This window comes from Mugil cephalus, chromosome 6 (genome assembly GCF_022458985.1).
Source record: "Mugil cephalus isolate CIBA_MC_2020 chromosome 6, CIBA_Mcephalus_1.1, whole genome shotgun sequence".
In the NCBI taxonomy this organism is placed as follows: Eukaryota; Metazoa; Chordata; class Actinopteri; order Mugiliformes; family Mugilidae; genus Mugil; species Mugil cephalus.
The window spans coordinates 9,271,869-9,295,477 of NC_061775.1; the positions used below are offsets into that span (position 1 = coordinate 9,271,869).

Genomic DNA, 23,609 nt, shown 5'->3' on the forward strand with positions numbered 1-23,609 from the left:
ATTTGTGCGTGTGTGTGTGTGTGTCTGTCTGTGTGTGTGTGTGCGTGCCTGTGCATACCTGTGGCAGCTGTCACGGGCATGCTGTCTAATCATGTAATGTGTCACTCCTCACAGTGGAACAGATTCCATACTCTGGTTCCTGTCACTCTACCAGGGAGACATTGCACGTCTCATTTTATCAGTTAGTGTTTTAATTGCACTGCAGTGGGAATGTACATGTGTTTGTAGTGGATACCGTGGTACTGCAGTGCGCACGTACAGTAGGTACTCTGTAGTCTTTTGATATGACCTGCCTAGGACTTATTGCCCTAGTGCCTCTTGAAGCCATTTAACTGTTAGGAGATAGCTGATAAACCCAGCTCAGCGCGAGCGTTCGCATAATGATGGAAAAATAGTACTACTTGACTGTATTCACATAACAACACATGACGGCCTTTTATGTATATCTGACAGCCTGCAGTTGATACTCAGCTTGTTCTCCCGGTTGGTGCGGGACTTATTTTCGTACCTCTTGAGTCCTTTTCACACAGAAAAAAGCTGAGTGGTGCCTTTTTGTGTCAAAAAGTCACAGCAGCATTTTCAGCTACCTTCAGGATCAACCTGTGACGGCAGGATTCAACACTCTTCAAAACAGCTATTTCCCTTCTTTATTTACATAGAATATATTGGGGGTTATGACCAAGGAGTTTTTTTTTCTTCTTTACTTTGGATTTTCAAGATGTTTTTAGTGCACTTTTTTATTAGATGCTATGTAAGGTTTATAGGACGTCCCTGATCTCAAATCAGCCATGAAGAAGGAAGGATGGAGGTTGGTTCAGGAAGAAGTAAACAGTGGTGGAGGATGAGAGGAGCCAGGATATGGTGGGTGGTGGCTGTGGATCGTAAAAATCTGAAAGACAAATCTCTGGATAGAAGAACCAAAGCGCATCAAATTACTGGGCAGTGTTTACCGTCTTACAGAGACCTTTAAACCTCTTCAGCTTGTGGAAAGCGGACTCCTTAAACTGTTACTTGCCCATTGAGAAAAAAACTGGGACACATCATGATTTGTTACCTGAAACACAAGGATTCCTAGAGCCTCAACACCTGGCACCACAATCGGGTTCTGAAACCCATTGTGAAAAGAAAAGCCGGTGGAGGGATCTACGAAGCCATTGGGGGTCTTGACAAGAGTACAAGCCTGGAAGTGGTCTGGAGCCAGCTGAAGTTTCCACAAGTTTACACTGTTGCAACTACACCTGCCCTGAAGAAGGCATCCTCCTTGTACTGGAGGTGAAGGTGTCGGGAGGATTGTATGGAGAAAGAACTGAAGGCCAAATATGAAGAACTGCCGGGGGCAGGACTGGAAGGGAAGATGCATGCCCATCTAGGTTCAATGCAGAGTAGTCCTGGGACAATCACTCTACAAAGCCTAGAGCCAACTTGGTGTTTGATTGGCAGCAGCATTTGTTGTTAAGCCATTTTAGTTGTAGCCATTACCCATTATCCATGCTGGCCTGTGTGAGTGTATGGCTCACAGCAAGGTCTGGTTATTTTGAGATATATTGTTATAGGTTGAAAATAAATCCTTTTACGTCTCTGTCTATAGGCGTGTGGCTACTGTAGGACTTCTTTGGAGGGAGGGGAGCAGCAACAAAAGATCTAAAAGCCTCAACCAGAGGTACTCCATCTACATTGCAGCCACAAGGACAACTGTAATCAAATCTATCAGTGCGTCAGCAGTCACAGAGGCAGCAGAAAGATCCTCAAGACTGTTCTGGATTAGGGAAGACGACACAATGTAAGCCGTGATCTGATGAGCAACAGCTGGGTGAACTGAGAGACTGTGTCTCGTCTTGTCTCGGTAAAAGAACCAAAACAGCCGTTGACCTCCGGCTCATTGATGATGCCTTTGGTTGCATCTCAGGGTGTATTTACAAAAATGTCTTTCCAGCAGGACGCAGCGCTCCGACGGTTTAAACAGACACGTCAGTTTAAATGGCAGCTTATTGTGACACTGTCAAAATAAAATCTTTGCGACAGGACTACAGTTACACATTTTTAATTAATTCGACCTCCGCTGGTGAAAGGCACGATAATGACAGCGAGTGGATTGCTACTGAAGCAGCTCTGTGAAACAATGAAAAGGTTGCCAGTGTGTGACAACAGAGGCCGTGCTCTCTGACAGACCTTGCTCTAATGCTGTCTAAAATATGACTCTAGGTGATACGCAATTCTAATTAAAACTGATTTCAGAGCCCCGCTGGTTTTGTGCCCTTCAGTAATAGCTCTCCTCTGTCTCTGCTCTTTCATGCTTATTTTAGCAACCTTTTGTGTAGCCATGTCCTGCACTTTTCCTCCTTTGTTTCTGCCTTTGTGGCAACCACGTCGCCGATGCATCTGCTAATGATCGCGAGAATATTGTCATTTATTACGCTCTGACAGAAAGCGCGTGAAGGCGCACGTGCAATCACAGACGCGCACAGAGAGGCGCAAGGATTTCTCTGCATGACCTTATTAAAAGTCATCATCATTGGAGGGAAAAGCTAAGTACTTGTGGAGAAAATGACACCACTGCTAATGAGGACATTGCAATGACTTTCTCAATGAGTATTAGCGACCAAAATAGAGGAGCTGGGAAATGAGAGTGAGGCTAAAAGACAAGAGAGACAAAGAGAAAACGGGAGAAGACGTTGACATATGGTGAGATTTGAGGATGTGAGCGCGGTGGCCACGAAGCCACAGACATGCCCAGTGTAATAACAAAGCTACATCCTCAAGAGCTCAGTGGATTCCCAGAAATAAGAAACAGACGACTGATGTCTGCACAGCCCCTCATTCTCCTTGACCACCTGTATCTCTGAGACGCTCTGTCAAAGCCAAAACCAATAGACTGATGCGGGAAACCTTTTCCCTCGAATCCTTTCCCTCCGATTTTATTCCTAGCTTTATTTTTCTTCCTCTCACACACGCAGAGCTCGTCTTCCTCTAGAAGTTCAGTTCACGTCCTCTCATCGCGCTGCAGGATCCGCACTTCACACAGAGTCCAGCGGTTTATGTTTGAGATTTGATTTGTGTTTCTGTGTGAGCTTGCAAGCGGCTGATAGTGTGTTTACTTTGTGCGTGTGTGTTTTTGTGCTGTGTGCATACACGTGTGTTTCTGTACCTGCCCAGGCTTGGGATTAAATGTCAGTCTCGTAGATTGATGTTCCCTCTGATAGAACAGCCACAGCAGGAATGAATCCACTGCAGCTTGCAGATGGGAATAGAAAGACACTTAAAAACACACACACACAAAAAAAAATGTATCGAATTTTCCAAATGCACATGAGCCAACGGAACACACACAATACATTTCAGAAACACACTGTCACTGTGGTTCAGCTTTCTGCCCACAAACAAAGCGGTGTGTAGGCCGTGGGGGGGGGGGGGGGGGGGGGGGGTTTCATATTCAACGTAGGATAAGATTCTATGAGGGAGCATCAGCAGAAAAGGGCGGGAGGTTAAATGTTTCCCTTTTCAGCACATAGAGGGGTCACATGCTGGTAATGTGCTGTGAGTGGCTGGCAGCGCGCCATGCAGAAAGGGCACACTTCTACCCTTTCAGCAAAGTGGAAGTGCGGGGGAGAGCTTGTGGGTGTGTGTAAATATGTGGACACAAGAGTAGGTGCATGAACATGTGAGGAAGTGGACGTGTGTCATTTATTTTAAAGTCTGAATCAGGGAATAACGTCACTCACAGTTCTGCCACATTCATCCATACTATGGAGAACACTTTTATCAGGCTTTTCCTTTTGAGTGACCTCGCTAATGTGTGTGTATGATCTTTTTCTATTGTGTGTGTCTCGACATTAGTCATGAGTCCATGAGCAAGTGAAATGACTTTATTCATTTTTCTGTGTGTGGTTGCTCTTAACTGTCCACTAGATGCCCATGCTCCTTTGGGTTTAGTTTGTTGACCAATCAGAGGCTGTGTTCTCAGCTGTGCAGCAGTTCTGATTTCAAACACACTCTGCTATGAGGTTTGTTCCCCCCCATCTTCCATAAATGCCATCTGCCATCGTTAATTTTTATTTAAGTTATTTCTAACAAGCTTGGTAGCTAATTTAGTTTAAACTGTATTGAAAACCTCCTCTTCCTACCGCTCCCATCCCTAGCAGTGTTCTTTACAGTAAATTATTAGTTGTAAGGGTCACACTAGGGTTATACATGCCAAATGTCACACTATTGAATTTGATGAATTTGCCACAATTAGATTTTTTTTAAACAAACCCAGTCAGTTGACACATATCTTTGTTGACAGAAAAAGGTAGTAATGGTAGTAATAGTGGGAAAATATAATAATTTTAACAGTCTACCTGACATTTAGCCAATATTCACAGCTCAATGTGTTTGTGTGATTTTTCCTCATAATTATTGACTAATGAGTCCAAGATGATCTTAATGTGTTTATGACATATCTGATGTTTTGTTTCACTAAATATCTCCTCTTCTCTTCCCTGCTTTCGCCTGAAACAGCTGGAACAGGTCAGTACCTTCCCATGCTACTTCCACCACAAATGCTGCTCTTGTAAACTGTGACTGATGCTAAACAGGCTGTTTATGTTTATGTTGTAGTATGTGTGAATTGCACAAACCGTGCCTGCAAAACTATTATGTAGTCTCTGTTGGCTCCTTTTTTTTTTTTTTTTTTTTTTCTTCTGTGAATTATGGCTGAAGATCCAGAATGGCTCTCAGTATTTCTAGTGGGATTTTATGGTTGCAGACAACAGTAACAGCATGTTTTCAGGACACCCACATGAGTCACGCGGTAATACTAAATTTCTCATTTCCGGACTGAAAAAGAGCTGCATGCCACATTTACAGGCATTAAGTCAGAACTAGTCATGCTGGGAAATGTAATTCACTTGGCAAAGTCCTGTATTGTCCAGGCTCTCAAGTTTATACATGAGCCTATCTGGCCTCCACAAATCCTCAGAAAGAAGAAACGTTCTGAGCTGGCAGCAGCAGAGGAGCTGTCCTTGGTGCTGAACTCACAGGAGATTTGAGGACGGGAATTTATTGTCTCAGCTTGTGTTTTCTGCTGGAACACTGAGGGCAATAAATGTGCTGCATGGGACTCATGATTGTATCTAAGACGTTAAGGGAAGTCGCTTTTGCTTTTTATGTTGAGTAGACAGTTTGTGGCAGAGGATGAATAGTTGTTGTTTTCTACTGTAGGCTTTTTTCTTTCCTGTCTCTCTCGTGGCGTCTTTCTCTTTGAGTTTGTGCATGCATTCGTTTCTCCTTCCTCCTGATGCCAGTGTGAAGCAATCAATCATGGCTTCATAATTTCAATGTTTGGTGATTGTCTTATATTCTCACACTTGGGACGTGCCTGTGAAACTCGCAGTCGGTATAAAATAAATATTCAGTTATGTTTGGTCTCCTGCCTTTATGAATACTTTAAGGCAGGGCTACATCATTCAAGCTGGTGTGTCTGTGAGAAATAAAGTATTTCTTGATCTCACATCGGCTACAGCTGTGCAAATCTGATTGATTTGACTCCGTCTACAGAAGAAAAGTAGATGTAGCTGCATTGCATAATGATGCTGCTGTCAGAAAAAAAAAAAGAAAGAAAAAAGAAAACGTACCTCCAGTGTTGATGTTTTATCACTTTTGACTGGAAATGAATTGTGCTGTTGTTTTTTTTATGACCAGAGGGCCCACAGGGACCCATTACAAACCCGTTGTGTGGTTTCAAAATGGCCAGGCATCAGTCGGAATATCTGATTGGATGTTACTCTGTAGCTCACAAAAAACGTACTTTTCAGCTGAGCTGAGTCTGACAGCAGCAGTAGGTCTGAGCTGGGAGTGCGTGTAAACAGATGGTGGAGAGCAGAGATGGCACAAGGCTCAGAACTGTCTTCACTTCCAGCTCGTCTCTCCTCATGTACAGGAATGTTAGCTCAAATCACACTGAGAAATGCCTCCAGCAGCATCTTTCCTGCTGGTCTGCATTCTTTAATACAGTCAGATACGGCCCGTGCAGGACACGGCGCACAAACACACACTCTCTCCTCCAAAGAGATTTCTGCCAGATGTGCCATATCTATATGCTGTTGTCCATCTGTCTTTTTCTTGTTTGGGCAAGTGTGTGTGTGTGTGTGTGTGCATGTGTGTGTGTGTGTGCGTGTTTCTGTGTGCGCACGTGTCCCTTTGCTGTAAAACACACACTCATTAGATGTACATTCTAGAGCACACTAATTAACAGCCTCGTTAAGGCTCAAGCAGCTCTCCTGCTGAGGCTCAGAAAAAGCCAGACAGTCTGATACAGACACACACACCAACTCACGTTTCCATCTTTGCAAGTGCTTTCCATCGGCATAATGCATTTCTAAGCTCCTTACCCCAACTCTGACCATCTCAACTAAATGCCTAACCCTGACCTTTAACCCAACACTTAATCATGACCTAATTGTAACCTTTACCCTAAAACCAAATCTTAATTGATTTTAACTCAGCCTCAGCAGGAGAGCTGCTTGAGCCTCTTTTTCTTGAGAAAAATTGCCCTGTACCATTAGTATTCTGCAAGAGATTGGCCCCCACAAATTAATAGAAACAAGACCACACACACGTGCAGAGATTCGCACATGTTAGCATATTCTCTCATCAGTATCTATATGATTATATACATAGAGGAAGCTGTAGTGAACAAATACATGAGGAAAAAAAATCAGAATGTCTACGTGTACCGCATACAGACCCACATGGTTATACGCACACGCTAATATGAACACACAATCTTAACACACATGCAAATGAGCTGTTTTATTGAGCACAGTTATTATGAGAAAGCCCCGTGTTCTGCCGTCTTGCACAAGCTCTGTTAAAGGTCATTCTGTATGTTCAGAGATATTGCGGCATTAAATTGTAATACCATAACAGGAGTCAGACTGACTTCTCTCTCTGTCTCTTTGTGTGAGGTACAGTATGTCTGAATTCCCACAAAACATTCACGTGAGAACCACCAGCGGCTTAGTCCAACCTTGTCTGCCCACATTCTCTCCCTCGCGTTGCTCCCTCATCGTGTAGCAGACGCTTAGGTAAAGGCTGCAAAACAAATCAACTCTTTGCAAGAATCTCCATGAAAGCAAATGTGGCTCTGATATGGCTTTACTGACTTGAATTACTTTCACGTTGAATTGGTAACACATTGATTTACTTCCGCTTTCTCTGTTGCTCATCAAACCCAGTAACAGGTGTAGCGTTTCTATTATTTGTGTTCCTAAGTGTCTTTGTGTACAGTTGTTTAGTGTGACAGCTCTCTAATCTGTATGCTTCCAGGATTCCTGCTGCAATGCTAATGCAATTTTTAAATGGCATAAGTGTGTGTGAATGCATAAGCACCCCGAGTGACATGTTTGTTTTATCTGTCTCCATTGCGTGTAAATATACATAAATATATCTCTCCTGTCCATCTGTTCCTGTGAAAATGATAGGGATGATAGTGTAATACATTTTAAATGCCTCACGTAGAGGTAAACCTATGTCTTCTTATTTTCTGGATGCCTGCGGTTATGCTTGAATGACCACTTAAACCCACAGAGACAATAACAAACACATACTAACGGTGTAAAGGCCATTTGCTACTTGCTGCATTCTGTCTTCATGACGTCGTTCTCACCAGGCAACAGATCCCATAATTTAGCCCTTATCTTGCTGGTGGAGGTTGTTTGTAGGGGAATGTGTGTAGGCGTGAGTGTGTGTGCTTTCAAGCAGCCATTTTTTGTGCTTGTGCACCAGGTAACAGTGACTCTGCTCACTATATACATATATATATATATATATATTCTTTTTATCGCCACCTTGATTTGCTCTATTGTTTGAGTCTTAAAACCGTTTGGCATTTGCAATCACTCCCAGCTACTTTGGATAATTGCTACATTTCATTGAGTAGGTGAAAAGCGAAATTGCAGGCAGCGTATTATAAAATGTACGAGGCTTAGTCAATCATCCAAGTTACTTACAGTTTAGATGTGAGAGCGTAACTTTAGTAATTATTGATGCAGAAAGCCATGTGCCAGAGGAGGAGGTTTAAAGGAGGTGGGCTGGCTGGCCTTCAGCAAAAACCACATATACAGAAGCCAGGAGCTGAGAGCTGAGATGGGATCAATGCAGCAGGTCTTATTTAGATTCCAATTACAGACATTTCTGATCAATTGGCTCCTCTCCTCACCAGCAAACCTGAGCTCTGCCTTTGATCAATGGCCACACGCACAGATGCACTCGCACACTCAACTATAAACACACTTTCTATCTTTATGTGTGTGTGTGTTTTTTTTTTTTTTCCTGCTGTCCTGCATGCAAACACACACAAGCACGAATGCAAAACCATCCAAATGTGTTTGATCAATGCCCTGAGTGCAGGATCTGCATTATTTCATGCTCTGTAGTTTGAATTGATCGCAGGATAAAATGATTAGTGAAGGAATCTTTCATGTCGTTATTTTCCGTTTCCCTCATAGTGAGCCTCCAGGAAATCATTTACAGGGAGAAACATTGTCCTTGAAAGCGCACTCGTGTGATCTTAGTTTTTGATCTTGAAAGATGCAACAGGCACATCTTCGAGCAGCATAGAGGTTCCTGTTGCATCGCATGATGTTGTCGTGATGCGTTTCCCGATGTGTTTCAGCAGCACGTTGCATTTGTATATTTTGTGTCACTTGCTGTGACAACTCAGTAGTCTAATCACTTAAAATGTTCACATTCTAGATAGTTCAGGCTGTAGATTTCAACTGATATTTGACAGCAGACATTTTTACTTGTCTCTGTAGGTAAAGCATGGGTATATTAATTCCATCAATCCCTGAAAGTTAACCGGGATGTTAAAAAACTAAATTTCTCATTAGTTAATACACTTACATTAAGATCATTGACTGTATATACTATCGACAACCTCATCGTGACATCACCCATTGGATTCTGAACCTCAAAAATGAAGCCCTTAGTGGGCGGAGCCTGTGGTGGCCATGTTAGATGAACTTTACTCCACCCACTTAATAAAAAACAAACAAATGAGGCCACTCGATGAACTGCAGTTTTTTGCACTTGGAGGTTGCCGCTTGGTCAAGATATGCACCATATAAGATGGTCAATTGTAAATGACTGTGGATGGCAAGGCGTAAGGTGTTACAACCCAAATTTCTTACAAAGCAGTTGCATGCTCATACAGTCATTATCAAGCATCCACTTCAGGCTCTTTTAAAGTACTGTGGGTAAGCCATCTATATTTGTCTGGCTCACTCTGTAACAACGCCACCAAAACGCTAGTCAGAACTGTGTCTTTTCGCCAGCCGGGTAAATTTTTGTTTCTATTTCCTATTTCATTTCCATTACTTTCAACAATAGCGACTGAAACTTTCAAGTCATACAAATGTCTGCCTCAGTTAACCCTTCCTTGATGTGTTCCTTCTGTGTTGATCCCGAACAACCAACACGATAAGAGATGGAGAAGCAGCTGGAAATACTGAAGCAGACTCATGCAACAACCAAGCGGACCAATCACCAATCACAGCTCTCACACTCTGCGTCGCCACAGTGTGTAGTTACATTTCTTGGGAGGTGCACATCAGTTACGGCACTAGGGTCAGCGCAGGCTCTGCATAAACGTCTGCACTGTCGCCATAGCTTTTGTGTCAACTTAACACAGAAGTGTAGACCAACACTGTCAGATGTCAGTGTGACGTCCTGGGGAAAATAAGTCCAGTTTCCCTTCTTTTTCAACAGTGTTGTCAGTTTTCTTTCAACTCACGATGGAAATATCTTGTGCTGTTAAACGCTCCACTATATATATTTTTAAGCATTTGTTCATGTCTGTCTGCTTCACACAGGTGCACCTGTAACCGCATCTAACTGGAGCACACCTGGTTTACAGCTGGAAGTGGTGTTAAGTTGCTGTTTTAATGTGCTCGCTACTATCATTATGCAGGTTAGGTGTCTTTAAATAAGGGATTAATGCAGTAGAGAACACTGCCAGCAGTACACAACTGGACATAGACAGACTGTACAATGAAAATATGAAGGATGGAAAATATGAATGTATATGGCGCAGAAGAATACCATATCAATGTACCTGTTAATTACATTATTAAACCCTACCTATATGTATAATATTGTGTAGGTTTTCCTTGTGTCACTGAGACAGCTTTCAACCACTGAGGCCTGGATTCCTAATGACCTCCTAACATGTTCTGTGGTGGGCGGGGCCTCTGTGGATCAGATGTGGAAGTACACATTATCCTGCTGAAAGATTCCACTGCCATTGGTATATTACTTTGTCATTAAAAGCATGTACTTTGACCCTTTAAGACCTAAACATCTGCCGATAGATTAAAAAAAAACAACAACAACAACAACAAAAAAGCTTGTGGTATTTGAATTACCATAACTCACTAATGGACAAAATTCAAAGTGTGGCTGAACAGTGGGAAGTTGTGCTTTCTGGTAAAAAAAAAAAAAAAAAGCTGCCGTTACGGTAATGATGACGCACCGCTGCTGTTGACTGCAGGTTGGGGAGCGATGCAAGACTGGGAAAACCCAGGATGAGAGGGTTGTTTGGAGGAATTTGTTGGTAAAAATTAAGTTAGTTATTCCCTTGAGATGTCACGGAGGTCTTCCAGACAAATGCATAACTTACCTTTGTTCAGACACACTTAGAATTTTTTGTCAATAGCACAAACCACTGTGAGTTATGGTAATTCACGAACCACGGTTCTAAAGGGTTAAGTCTGCAGCAAGATTAAGTGTCAAAGTAGCATCCACACATACATCAAGACCCATCACACTACATCCATGCTGTGCCACGACACATACTGCTCCCATAGAACTTCGGCAGTGGACAGTGGTCAGCATGGGCACTCTGATTGAATTGTTGCTTCTCATTTTCATACTTAGCAACTGTGTGTTATGAAACCTTTCATAAGGTCATAGCCATTTAAGTTTTCAGCAATTTGTATGTATAGTATCTCTTCTGTGAGACTGGGGGGACGTTTTGACCGGTTGACCTTCCTGGGACCACTTTCAGTAGATAGGAACCACTGTATACCCGGAACACAAGACACTTTGGAGATGACAGGTACCATTGTACTGTGGGAATCATCATTCTTTATTTCACTTGGTTTAAATACTGAGGCTGATATGTCTGTGTGTGTGTGTATTTAACAAAGTAAGGTCAAGAAAAAAACAGCTCTGTTTGTTGAGTGGGAGGCGTAGTGTTATAAGTGAGCATTGTTTTGTACGAGAAGATCATTTGTTTTTTGACAGAACCACTAAATGACCTAAAATGATTGCAGATGGCTGCGCACAGATGCTTTCCCACACATTTTCACGCACACAGAAGCCCAAACTCCTCCCATACACTCTTCCCGCCTGCATCTGTGTCAATACGTCTGCTTTGTCTGGATGCGCCCGTTCATTTTGTTGACTTACTGTTATTTTTGTCTTGCATCAGAAACAATCGGCGCAGAGATTGGGAAGGGGATTAATTTTATGCAAATGTATGCAAATAACCGTGTCACAGAACTCCATCCGCATCGGTTCTATGCAAATTGTGTTTGCTAAACAGCCATATTGGAAGAGCCCACATTTCCCAACCCCCTCGCCTCCCACCCATCCTTCAAACCTTCTCCCAATCCAAATCCCTCCCCCTCCCCCGCCAGCGTCGCCCTGTGCTTCTCTTTTTATCATTTCCCCTTTTGCCCTCCTTTGGTCTCCTCTAATCCCTCTCCAACCTTTTTCTCACTTGGTCAGCCACACTGCCCAGGCCTCTCTCCCCCCAGTCTCACCCAGTACCCCCGCCACCGCTCTCGCCTCTCCCCTGTAATCCTCCTCTTCATTCCTCCCCCTCTTATCCTTCTGTGTGCCGCATGGCTGTTAGCGGTGTGAGGAGGCACTAATGGGGCTTGAGGAAAACATTGTCATAGTGCCTGGAAAGCGCAGAGCCCGGAGCCATGAAGGAGGCAGCCAGGAAGGCCTCACATTAGACTTGCTAATAGAAGGTTAACAGAGCGCCGAGAAAAGATGGGATGGAGAGGGAAACGGAACAACTGGTGGAGATGAAGGAGGCCACGACTCCAGTGACAGCGGGGACAGAGAAAAGGGCCGAGGGAGAGGAAGTGAGTGGCACAAAAAAAAAAAAAATATCAAGGGGGATGAGATAGATAGAGGCACTTCTAAGGGAGATGGCAAACAGTGTCATCCTCTATCGGCCTGTCCTGCCCACAGCTGGGGGAGGTTTAAGAGGGTGAGGAGCGAGGGAGGGGGGGAGTCTCTCTCCACCCTCCATACTCAAATCCTCTTTTCTGGTTTCCCGTTTTATGAGGAGATTGCAGCATCATGCGTGACGCTTCCTTCAAAAGGCGAGGGAAAGTGTGCGTGTGTGTTTGAATGTAAGGAAATTCATGAAACCCCCTTCCACCCACCACAAATTCCCCAGACAAGCCCCATGACATACGCCACTGCAGTCACAGCAGGAAAGAAATTCTTATAAAACTTGCCCATCCATGGTTTTGTGTTCATCTCGTAGTAGCGCCAATTAAAGTAGCACTGCTCAAAAATAGCGGCCTCTCAGAATCAAACCTTGAAAAAGAGTTTGTCTCGCCGCGCTTGAAGTGCCAAAACAGCGCCGCGTTGACTTGCGAGTGCCATGGGGGGGCTCTGGAGGAAGGAGACTGTGAGGGAGACTGTTCCCAAACGGCATGTGTGGAGCATCCGGCCACAGTCAACACCTAAATGGCATTTGTGAGTAATATGCTTTTCTGTGCTGCAAGTGCAAGCAATGCAATACGGCTAAGTAATATCTCTCTGCAGAGCAATAGCGGCTGTCAGCATTATGTGGACGAGTTGATGTCTGTGATGTGTGTGTCTGTGCACGCTTGTCAGATCCATTTAGATTGCAGGTACAGGAGTTAGACGGAACTGTTGGGAGAGAGGAGAACAGAGTCTCGCGTTAGCCATGCGTCATTAGCATTTGTGACCGGTCGCATGGTTGACTGTGCCTCAGTCGTTTGGGAGGAAGTGTGGAATAAGAGAGAGGAGGAAAGGAACGGACTGAATGACAGAGTATGTGAGCGCACATTAAAGAGGATTCCTCGAGATCTCTTCAGTTCAACTCTGAATGGCGTGGGGCACGAGAACGCAAAATTCAATCAGAGATGAGCAGCTTCCACAAATAGGCAACAAATGAGCTGGTGCTGGTGGCTCAGCTGCACCTCCGTGGTTAAAGGGGTGCGTTAGGTGTGTGTTGCTTGAATATGAGTGTAGCAGGTTAGACTGCCTCAAGGAGATCACAGGATTTGGTGTATTTGTTCTTACAACTCACCTTAATACTACTGCAACAGATTTTTCGTAGATTGATTGTGAGCATTTAAAATTGTGCAAGGTTTACATTTTTACTATTCCCACCAAGAAGAGAAAAGGAGATATACAGTGGAAGGTGGTTAGAAAAGTAGTTTTGAGACCGTATTGTTACAGATTTGTGTCCCTCCCACCTCCAAACTGCTCCCCCTGGTCTGTGCACTCACGAACGCTCTGGGCGCACACACTGCTGTGTGAATGAATAGATGGGTTAAAAGTATGACAGAGAATTTCCCCATAAGGGTTCAATGAAGGAAAAATTTCTTTTTATTCATTTATTTACTTATTTAACTTTATAATTTCAATCCTATCTGTTCCCAAATCTAAATTCTTCACTTGCCATATTAGTTTATTTAAGCTGTCTCGCCACGATCACAGATCTCATCCTTCAGTGTGGTGATTATATTTTTATCTCAACCAACAGGAGCGATTGCTAAACCCTTCAAAAGAAGACCAATGCCAGATTTGTCCTTTAATTCATACTGACAAAAAAAAAAAAAAAGACGGCGCGAAAGAGATAAAACATGCAGACCAAAAGAGAGCGACACATGAGGAGGGACGCACACAGGCACCGACGCACACAACGGGAACCAGACAATACAGATTTATGTGGCAATACAATGGCATGGCAGTTGCTGTCAGCCACTGCGGTGACATCCAAACTCAGCAGGCCCCCGGCTCTGTTCTCTGTGTGTCTGTATGTACAGACTCCAGTGTCTCCAGCAGCTCTCATCTGTCATGGCTACAGATGGCTGCTGAGCCACCACCAGACACCGCTCTTTGGTTATGACAGACATCTCAGCGTGTTTGTGTGCCTGCGCGTTGCCGTTTATGCGGCTGATGTGACAGGTCAGCTAAATGAGTGAGCTTCCCGAAACAAGTGTACGTATAGCCCTCGGTGGTGACACACACAGCGAGTCTTCGTATCATCCCGGCTGTTGGGATGTGTTTCGATCCCGTAAGGCCAATGTGTTCTTGTCACACTCAATACTAAGCAGCAAAGTTCTCCGAACAACAGCGGCTCCGCCGTTCTCGTCGCCTGCTTTCTAATTCACGCTCGTCCACATCCAGCAGAGAGTGTAACGAAGTGAGCAGAGATGGATGGGAGGGCAGTGAGATAGCAACACGGGGGGAGAGAGGAAGTGAGAGTAAGAGAGAGAGAGGATGATGGAGTGAGACGGTGCGGGGAGTTTGATTCCTCCAGTTGTCAGAGACGCTGCATTATTGATGTGCTGAGTATCCCACAATGTCGCAGAGATTCTCAGTCTGTCACGTCACGTCCTGTGCGCGCGCGTGTGTGTGTGTGTGTCTGCGTGTGCGCAAACCGCTCGTGTTTGCTGTGGTCGCGCAAGTCCCGCCGGCGCGCTACCTGTCAACAGCTGCATATCACAGGGAGCTCACTCACTGACAATACTGCCTCCGCTGCACTGACCACAAGGGACAGCCGCACTCACAAACACGCACTTCCGTGCTGATTTGTAGGATGAGGTGACCACGTGCGCATGAGATGGGTTTTGTGTCGCACTGAGGATTCTCTTGGGTCTATCATGCTCTCTAGATGTTAGAGGTATAGTCTGAAGTAGCTCTGTGTGCATGTGTGTGTTGAGACGATGCACCTCTCTGTGAGACGGACCTCCTGCTCTGAGCTTTGTCCCATGAATTCTTTAGGCCGTCTCTTCGGCAGACAGAATACCTCAGCAGCAGATACAAAAACAGCGGTACACAATCCATATATTCATGCCACACTACACATCCGCTGGTGCATCACAAAGAATGCAGCCAACAATCAACAATCTGTTCACTCTTTCTTCCACTCACTTGCTTTGGTTCATAAAATGTCAAATGTGTTTTTTTTTTGTTTTTTTTCTCCAACAGCTCAGTGTTACATCTTCAGAGGGATTTCGTTGCGGAATGAACTCCACACATTTCTGAGAAGGCTGCAACACTTCTACGCTTGATGAATGTCTTGAGAAACGACAGTTTATCACAGTTGTTATTTTTTCCCCCGTGAACTGTTGAACTGTTTTACAACCACCACAGAGACACACTTTCTAATCTTATCTCATCAAATCTAGACACCTTGCTGCATTTTGATACAAGGCAGGGGTTTAAATGTGCACCTAAACAAAATGCCTCTGATGAGAACTCCACTGATTTCCTCCACTTTGTTATTCATTTAATACCCAGGTGGCCCAAATACCAGTGCTGTCTGTGTGTCACTTAAACAGGAGTCAGACTCTGTTATTACCAGTGATTAGACCATTAGATGTGTATGTCACTCCTCATCCTCGTCCCCTTCTGCATCTTCACATTACAGTTTTCAAAAGCCGCTCCTCTATAGACATTATAAACACAAAAAACAAACACAACTTACATGCTGGAAATTGCAGGTTCTGACAAAGACTTCGATCGTGCAATAAGTGTTTCAGCGAGGACTTCACTCAAGTCACTGATTTCACATGTAAGAATCCATTCCTCTTCACACTGGGGCTGGGTGTTACGGTTATTATAACGATGAACAGTGTACTTTTCTAATTTAAGACAATGCCAACGCTGGCAAGTAATGTACATTTTTGAATAACTTTAATGATGATAGAACGAAAGTAATTTCCTCCAGTAATTTTTTAAAAAAACTTTTAAAATGTCCTGCGAAGTTTTATGTCTGATTATGAGTCTGGCTTTACAATGTTTTAATTCATCAGTGAGGAATATTGGCCTGTTTCCAATCTGCTATATACTGAAGTTCTTTTTCACTCGGTCTATAGCGCGGGAACACATTAAAACACAGGGAGATGTACTGTTGTTGAGATATGCGTGCTTAGCAATTTCAATTAAATACCAGTGCTCATTGTAAGTTACAGCAAGTAGAGTAATAAATGTGTTTGAATCCGATCATATTTCATCAGTGCTTTCTCGGCTTTTATCGCCGTGACCTTAAAGCATGTATTATCAGCCGCTGACATTAGGCTCTGGGAAAGCACCACCATCAAAATGACACACACCCTCACCCTTCAACTTGCAAAACTCCCACTCGTATTTTGCTTTTATCGCATGCCATGAACTGAAATGCGGGATTCCATTTCACGGGGAGTGTAATAAAGGAACTTATAACTTTTTATGACAATTTGTCTATTGGCGAAGGATTTCACTCCAAGAGTTATCTGCTGTGAAAAGCAATTATCTGAGAAAACATAATAGAAACCAAATGACAGACGGACAAATGAAGAAATGAGAGTGAGAAAATGGACAGAAAGGAATGAATAGATGGAGAGATAGAGAGAGTATTGTGCTGGCCATCTTCCCAGATAAGAAGGATCGATCAACAGGACGAGGGAGACTCACTATTTCCTCTGTCAGTGGAAGGAGCCGGGCTAATAATGGGAAGCAGCCATCATCTCCCCTTTCTCTCCCCTTCTTTCTTTCCCTTCATTCCATTTTTTTTTCTTTTTTATGGGAAAAACAATCATAGTCTCGTCAGACTCTCTCTCCCACCGCGATCTGACATTTGAAAAGCAAACCCGTTTAGCCGCAGATGTGGGCGTTAAACTGCAATGAGCCTTCTGAAACACCGACTCACGACATGCAGGGGTTGTCAGCGCACATATGCAGGCATAGGCTCGCTCACGCACATGAGTGGGGCGCCGCATGAATATGTCAAAATCCCTCAGTGTTTCCCGGCCCTGCATCAGAAACAATAGAGGAATCAAGAAGGTTGCAAGTCAATGGTCCAATCATGGCGGCCGCATCCAAACCGCCGCTACCTGCTAGTGGTAACGAGCTAAACGACCTTTCCGCCGCACTCATTGCCTCTCAAACCCCCGTCAGTCACTCCGCCTCCTAAACACAATTACTGCCATTCACGAAGTCGAGAGGCCAGGTCTTTGCTGCTTGTTATTCGTGCAACTATTTTTGTTTGTGTGTGTGTGCATATGTGGGTGTGTTTATGTGTCCTCCTGCAAGAACTGCTTTAAAAATTATTAAAAAGTTAGCCTCTATTTTTATTCCCCAAGTCCAGTCTTGAAATCTGAAAACAAAACCAATTATCAAATGACATCACATGGGGGAAATTTATGAAAAGACTTTAAGCCACCTTAGATGTCCTGTGGAAGGACAAAAAAAACTTCATGAAAACTTTATGCACTCGTTATCATGTGTGCAGTATGACTCCCCAAGACATGTAAACACTTCAGTTTGTAAAACCAGAGTTCAAATTTACGCATAACGTGATTTTGATATGTTGTTCTTAAACATGTAGTTCCTTCCCGCTGATATTGTTATTAGTGAGTTCCAGAAATAGATTAGACTGGCACATGCAGAAACTTTGGTTTAAAACCAGCTCCGCCTCACTGTGGGAGAAAACGAACAACACTAATCATGAACTTAAATGCACAAAGAAACAGAATTAAATTAATTAGATTACACCCAGAAAGACAATGTGGAGTAAAGGTGTTGCTGTCCCTGCCTACCATAGAATGTACAAGTAGAAACCAGATTTATTTATCCATTTTCAGTGTTTTCTCCTTCGTCTCTTAGCATCAAGCTGGTTCGATAACACACTCAATGGTTAGAGGCGTCCCACCCAGACATGTATTTTTATCTTACTGTGTCTCCAGGTAAACAAAGCAAGCTCAAAGGTTAGCACCATGTGGCCCGATGACTGTATTGTTAAGTACATTTTTATTCTGGCTTATTCTCGGCTCCAGAGGAAGAGGTTTTGCTTTTAGCAGCTAGCTGTGAGTTCACCAGATGTTTACTTACTTTGTTTGCTCTGCCATTTGGTGGCCGGAAATATTGACCAGAGCCCGGCAATAAGCTTAAAGATGACAAAACTCATTGGGTGGTCATTCTCTGTGGGATCTCTATGATGGTAATCTTTCACAAAATACACTAACTGGCCAGGTAGTGCATCTAATCATTTAATTCACTGTTTATGCAAAATTTCAATTCTTGCTGATATTTTTGTCACTTTCAGCAGCGCTCATTTGATCCCTCTTAGTCAGCACAGCTCGCTGAATGAAGTACCTCAAGTTACTTGTGGAAAAAAAACACATGATGCCAATGCCTCTGCTGTATTTACCAGTGGACAGCTCAAGGCTGCTGCCCAGCACTCAACATAAGGCTGAACCCTGCCACTGTGCACGCGTGTGTGTAAGTCTGCGTGTGCGCGCCCTGCTGATGTCAAAGAGAAGATGCTGTCATTCAGACAATGAGATCATAACGGGGATACAGCATCAGAATGTGACACACATCAGCGTGACACCTTACAGCGGTGCCTGTGTGTCTGCTGTCTGACAGACTGGAAGGCAGAGGAATACAGACAGATGGGGAGCTGGTAGAGGCTACACATAAATAGACAGAAAGAGACTAGTCCTTTTAACCTACTGCTCCTGCCTCCCTCCTCCATCTGAAGCCGTCCGGCGCGCCCTCTCCCTCGACTCCTCAGATCTTTACAGCTATGTCATCATTCCTGTCTTCATCACATCCTCCTGCCATCAAAAGACTAATTTGTATCATGCCCTTTCCAACTTTTTTTTTTGCCCCAGCTCTCACTTTCTTCTGCTCCCTCTTTCTATTCCATGTGTCTCCCCCCCGTATGTCTCTTTCCTCCTCTCCTCTCTCCCTGCATGCGTGTTCACAACCAGATTGCTATCTGGAGCACAGTGAGGGGGCCATTAAAATTCAACAACCTTCCACAGTATCTTTAAAAGCTGTGTTTTAATAAAACACTAACGAGTAGAGCGTCTTATCCTCTGCTCAATAATCATCTTTTTTTCTCACTCAGTTTTCAGATAAACAGATGAGAAACACGCTACAGTAAATATTCTTGCAGCACCAAGAATAGGATTTTGTGTTTTTTAATGAAAATCCTTTTTACTTTGGAAATAATGTTCAGTGAGTAACTGTGCAAACTTGTAAGCAAGCAAATAAAACTTTGCCTTGTTTACCACATAACTCTACTTTTGTTACAAAAGAGAAATGGAAAGATTATTCTGAAAATACTATATCATCACGATGTTAAAGGTCACTGGCTTGCTGTGATGTGGCTTATTTTTCTGTGTGTGTGTTTGCCTGTGTGTATGTGCTCATGTGTGCCGTGAACTGATGATCAGGAAGGTCAGTGATTTTACCAAGGAGCTCTTAACAGCGCTATAGACCTCAGCCCGCTGACTAATTCACTTTGCACTTCTATCTATTAGGCAAATAACCTTTTTAATGCTCGGACTAGCCTCGTAAAAGCCTGATTAATGGTTTTAAATGCTCCTACTTGTGTATTAATTAGCTCAGTGGATGTAAAGCAGAGTGACTGGATACAAACACAGATCTTAAAGTGGATAGACTTTAGTGTCGGTATCCTGTCGTATATTTCTTGGGGTTTATCTGCCCAGTGGGTACACTGTACATGTACACTCACCAGCCATTTCATTAGGTACACCTTGCAAGTAAAAGGTTGGACCCCTTTTTGTCTTCAGAACTGCCTTAAGTCTTCGTGTCATACTTCCAACAAGGTGTTGGAAACATTCCTCAGATGTTTTGGTCCATATTGACATGATAGCATCACACAGTTGCTGCAGATTTGTCTGCTGCACATCTATGATGAGAATCTCCCGTTCTACCACATCCCAAAGGTGATGGTCTATTGGATTGAGATCTGGTGACTGTGGAGGCCATTGGAGTACAGTGAACTCATTGTCGTGTTCCAGAAACCAGTTTGAGATGATATGAGCTTTGTGACATGGTGCATTATCCTGCTGGAAGTAGCCGTCAGAAGATGGTCCACTGTGCTCATAAAGGGATGGACATGGTCAGCAACAATACTCAGGTAGGCTGTGGCATTTACACCATGCTCAGTTTGTACTAAGGGCCAAAAGTGTGGCAAGAAACTATCCCCCCACACCATCACACCACCACCACCACCAGCCTGAACCATTGATACAAGGCAGGATGGATCCATGCTTTTATGTTGTTTACACCAAATTCTGACCCTGCCATCTGAATGTCACAGCTGAAATTGAGACTCATCAGACCAGACAACGTTTTTCTAATCTTCTATTGTCCAGTTTTGGTGAGCCTGTATGAACTAGCTGACAGGAGTGGCACCCGGTGTGGTCTTCTGCTGCTGTAGCCCATCTTCTTCAAGGTTGGACGTGTTGTGTGTTCAGAGATAGTATTCTGCATTCCTTGGTTGTAACCAGTGGTTATTTGAGTTACTGTTGCCTTTCTATCATTTCAACCAGTCTGTCCATTCTCCTCTGACCTCTCACATCAACAAGACATTTTCATCCACACAACTGCCGCTCACTGGATATTTTCTCTTTTTCGGACCATTCTCTGTAAACCCTCGAGATGGTTGTGTGAGAAAAACACAGTAGATCAGTTCAGATCAGTTTCTGAAATACTCAGACCAGCCCGTCTGGCACCAACAACCATACCACGTTCAAAGTCACTTAAATCCCCTTTCTTCCCTATTCTGATGCTCGGTTTGAACTTCAGCAAGTTGTCTTGATCACCTCTACATGACTAAATGCATTGAACTGCAGCCATGTGATTGGCTACTATTTGTAGCAATTGAACAGGTGTACCTAATAAAGTGGCAAGTGAGTTTATCAGTTGTTAAATCAGACGTGCACGAGTAGGGTTCAGTCAGATATTCTTCAGCTAGTTATTCATATGTGTTTGATCAGAGGGGCAGGGTTGATCAGTGAAAACAAAACTGGCATCTGTACAGGAGCTACATGCTGCTGCTTCTTATAGTTCTTCACTTCCTGCGGCCACAACAGAGTTGGTGTGTGTGATTAAGTTAAAGTACAACACTGCGGCTGACGCCGTGGTTTTAACTTTAGTCGATATGGACACTTTCTGGCTAGTGTACATGTTTACCGCTACACCTGACTTATGGATGGAGACTTTGATGTTGACATCTACATTAAAGCGGACAGGAGGAGAGCGAGAGGCTGAGGAAGACAGACAGAGTCAGAATCAGAGAGGCGAGGAGAGACGAGGAGATACAGTCAGCCTAGGATTTATAACAAGGAATCTTCCCAGCATATGTTGCCAGGAGGCATAGCAAACTGGAGTGGATGGGTATGCAAGTAATACAAACATATTCATACACTTACATGCAGATGCATGAGAAGCATGGGTGTATTGAAGAGCACAAACTATGTAGCAGTCTCTTAATCTGATGTGTGTGGGTTGTAATGGAAATTTTTTTCAGCAGCTGTTTTAACATCTGAATTTGTTGAGGTATATGTCATATGTTTTGTAGTGTTCTTGTGTTGTTTCACGGCCTTGTCTGGGAGCCAGGCAGATAGCTGAGGGAACAATGTGACCTCCAGTTGATAGGAATTATAAAACAGATCTACAGAGTGTATTCTTTGCTCATTTTCTGCTGTCAGCGCTTGGTGCTTTGTCTGTGCTCTGAGCTCAACTGCCAATGCTGGATTAAACACACAGAGAGACCAGAGTTTTCTTTTTTTTTTTTTTTTTTTTTTTTGCAGTGTTTTCCAACAGAGATTTCCACCACTGGGGGCATATGAGTATCCATGTGCAAAACAGTGTTTTGCTGCTGGGTTTCTGTACGAATGGCATGTTTGGAAATCACTTAACTCCTGTCACAAGCTGTTATATCTCACCCAGCCAGAGGGACGGAGGAGGAGACAGAGGAGGAGAAGGAAAGGGACTGATAGTGGGAGATGGAGATAGAAGGAGAGAAGAAACCCGGGAGCTGCACAGACTTTACCTGAAATGAGTTTCTTAAGTTTAGTCTTTTTTTATGCCTTTCTCTTTGCAAGAACCGATCTGACCAATATCCCAACATGTGAGCCCTGAGCGGGGTTAAATACTCGATGACACTAGGTCGACGTCAGCTTATGGTGGACAAACACAGACCTGCTGTCCCTTTGTGTCGGTACCGTAGTGCACGGAGGCGCACATACACACAAATGCGCGCACAGAAAAGCATAGAAGTGCATTCATCCTCCTCCTGCGTCTGTGTCACCCAGCCACCCCCACAACACTGTGAGTCCTATCTCTACAGCCTCCTCCTCTCATCCTGAAAGGTCAGGGCTCATCACCATGTCAGATGGAGTTTATTCATTCCTCCTCTCCCACCGACGTCATTCTCACCAACTTGGTTGTCAGAGTGGGTGAATGTCGTGCACTTGTCAAAGTTGCATCTCCAAGATTTCTTTGCCTTCAAAATGCTCAGACGCCCCCCCGTGTCTCCCTCTGGATATGTCTCCTCTTTATGTGTTTCATTCTCATACATATCATCCATAGATTTATGTAGGCATAAATTCCTCCATTGTTCATCCGCTGGTTTCTGTTTCTGATTTGCTTGCAGGTGAGAAGAAGAAAGCGTGCGACGGGAATTTCCTCATTTCCAGCCATTATCTTGACTCAGAGCTCATCCTTTCTGGCTCTGCTGCGTGTTATCTGATTGCACACAGAAATTCCTTGATGCTGCCGGTGCAAATTGGTTTGCCAGAAGCCGCACAGGAGCAAAACTGAGAGAGGGAGAAGGGGAAGAGGAATCGGTGGCAATTAACATCACCTCTTTACGCCGACTACTTAAAATCCTTTCACTCTCAGCGTAAAAACATTCTTTCTTCTCTATCTTTCTTTCCTGGGCTCTCCCACTCCTTTTTATATCCTCACCAAAATATGAGACTTTCAACTCCCCCGTTGGAGTAGCGAGGCGCAGGGGAATCAAACAGCCCATGTCTGCTCGTACTCAGACGCTTGTTAGAGAATTGCTAGTGTCAAGATGCATTAAACGGGTCAGAGTGAGAGCGGCGTGATGTGGGCTAATTTAAGGCATTGCACCAAACGAACATAAATGTTTCTGCCAAATAGCCAAAAGCCATAGTCAAGACAGATTAGAGGTGGCGATCTAAACTCACTGTCAGTTATGTTACACTAAAAGCAGAAATATTACATGCCAGGAGATCCAGACTGGTGCACTTGGCCCTTAATTACCCGTTGTGTAAAAACCTGGTTCACAATTAACAGTTTGTGGTTGCTGGCAGCCGTAATGGCCATCATTAATTCATGTCTGCTTTGCTGTTGTGGTCCTTCAGCTCCTATTGTCCTTAAAGCGGGCGGCTAATGCGAGCGTGGCGTACTGGGCTGCTCTGCAACCAATTAGAGCGACAGCAGCTCGTATGCGTGGTCCAGTGGAGCATGTCTCTGGTCCTGTCCAAACCTGACCCCGCTGCTTGCTCCCTCGCTCCCCA

General features: G+C 43.9%; 1 protein-coding gene across 3 annotated transcripts in view; it reads left to right on the forward strand.

The window, feature by feature from the left end:
* Positions 1-23,609, forward strand: part of dab1a (DAB adaptor protein 1a) — a 193,031-nt gene that overhangs the window by 69,138 nt on the left and 100,284 nt on the right. For all 3 annotated transcript variants that reach the window (XM_047586880.1, XM_047586878.1, XM_047586881.1), the window contains exon 2: positions 4,498-4,506. The gene's annotated coding sequence lies outside the window, so the exon portion shown is untranslated. The remainder of the gene's footprint in view (positions 1-4,497; positions 4,507-23,609) is intronic.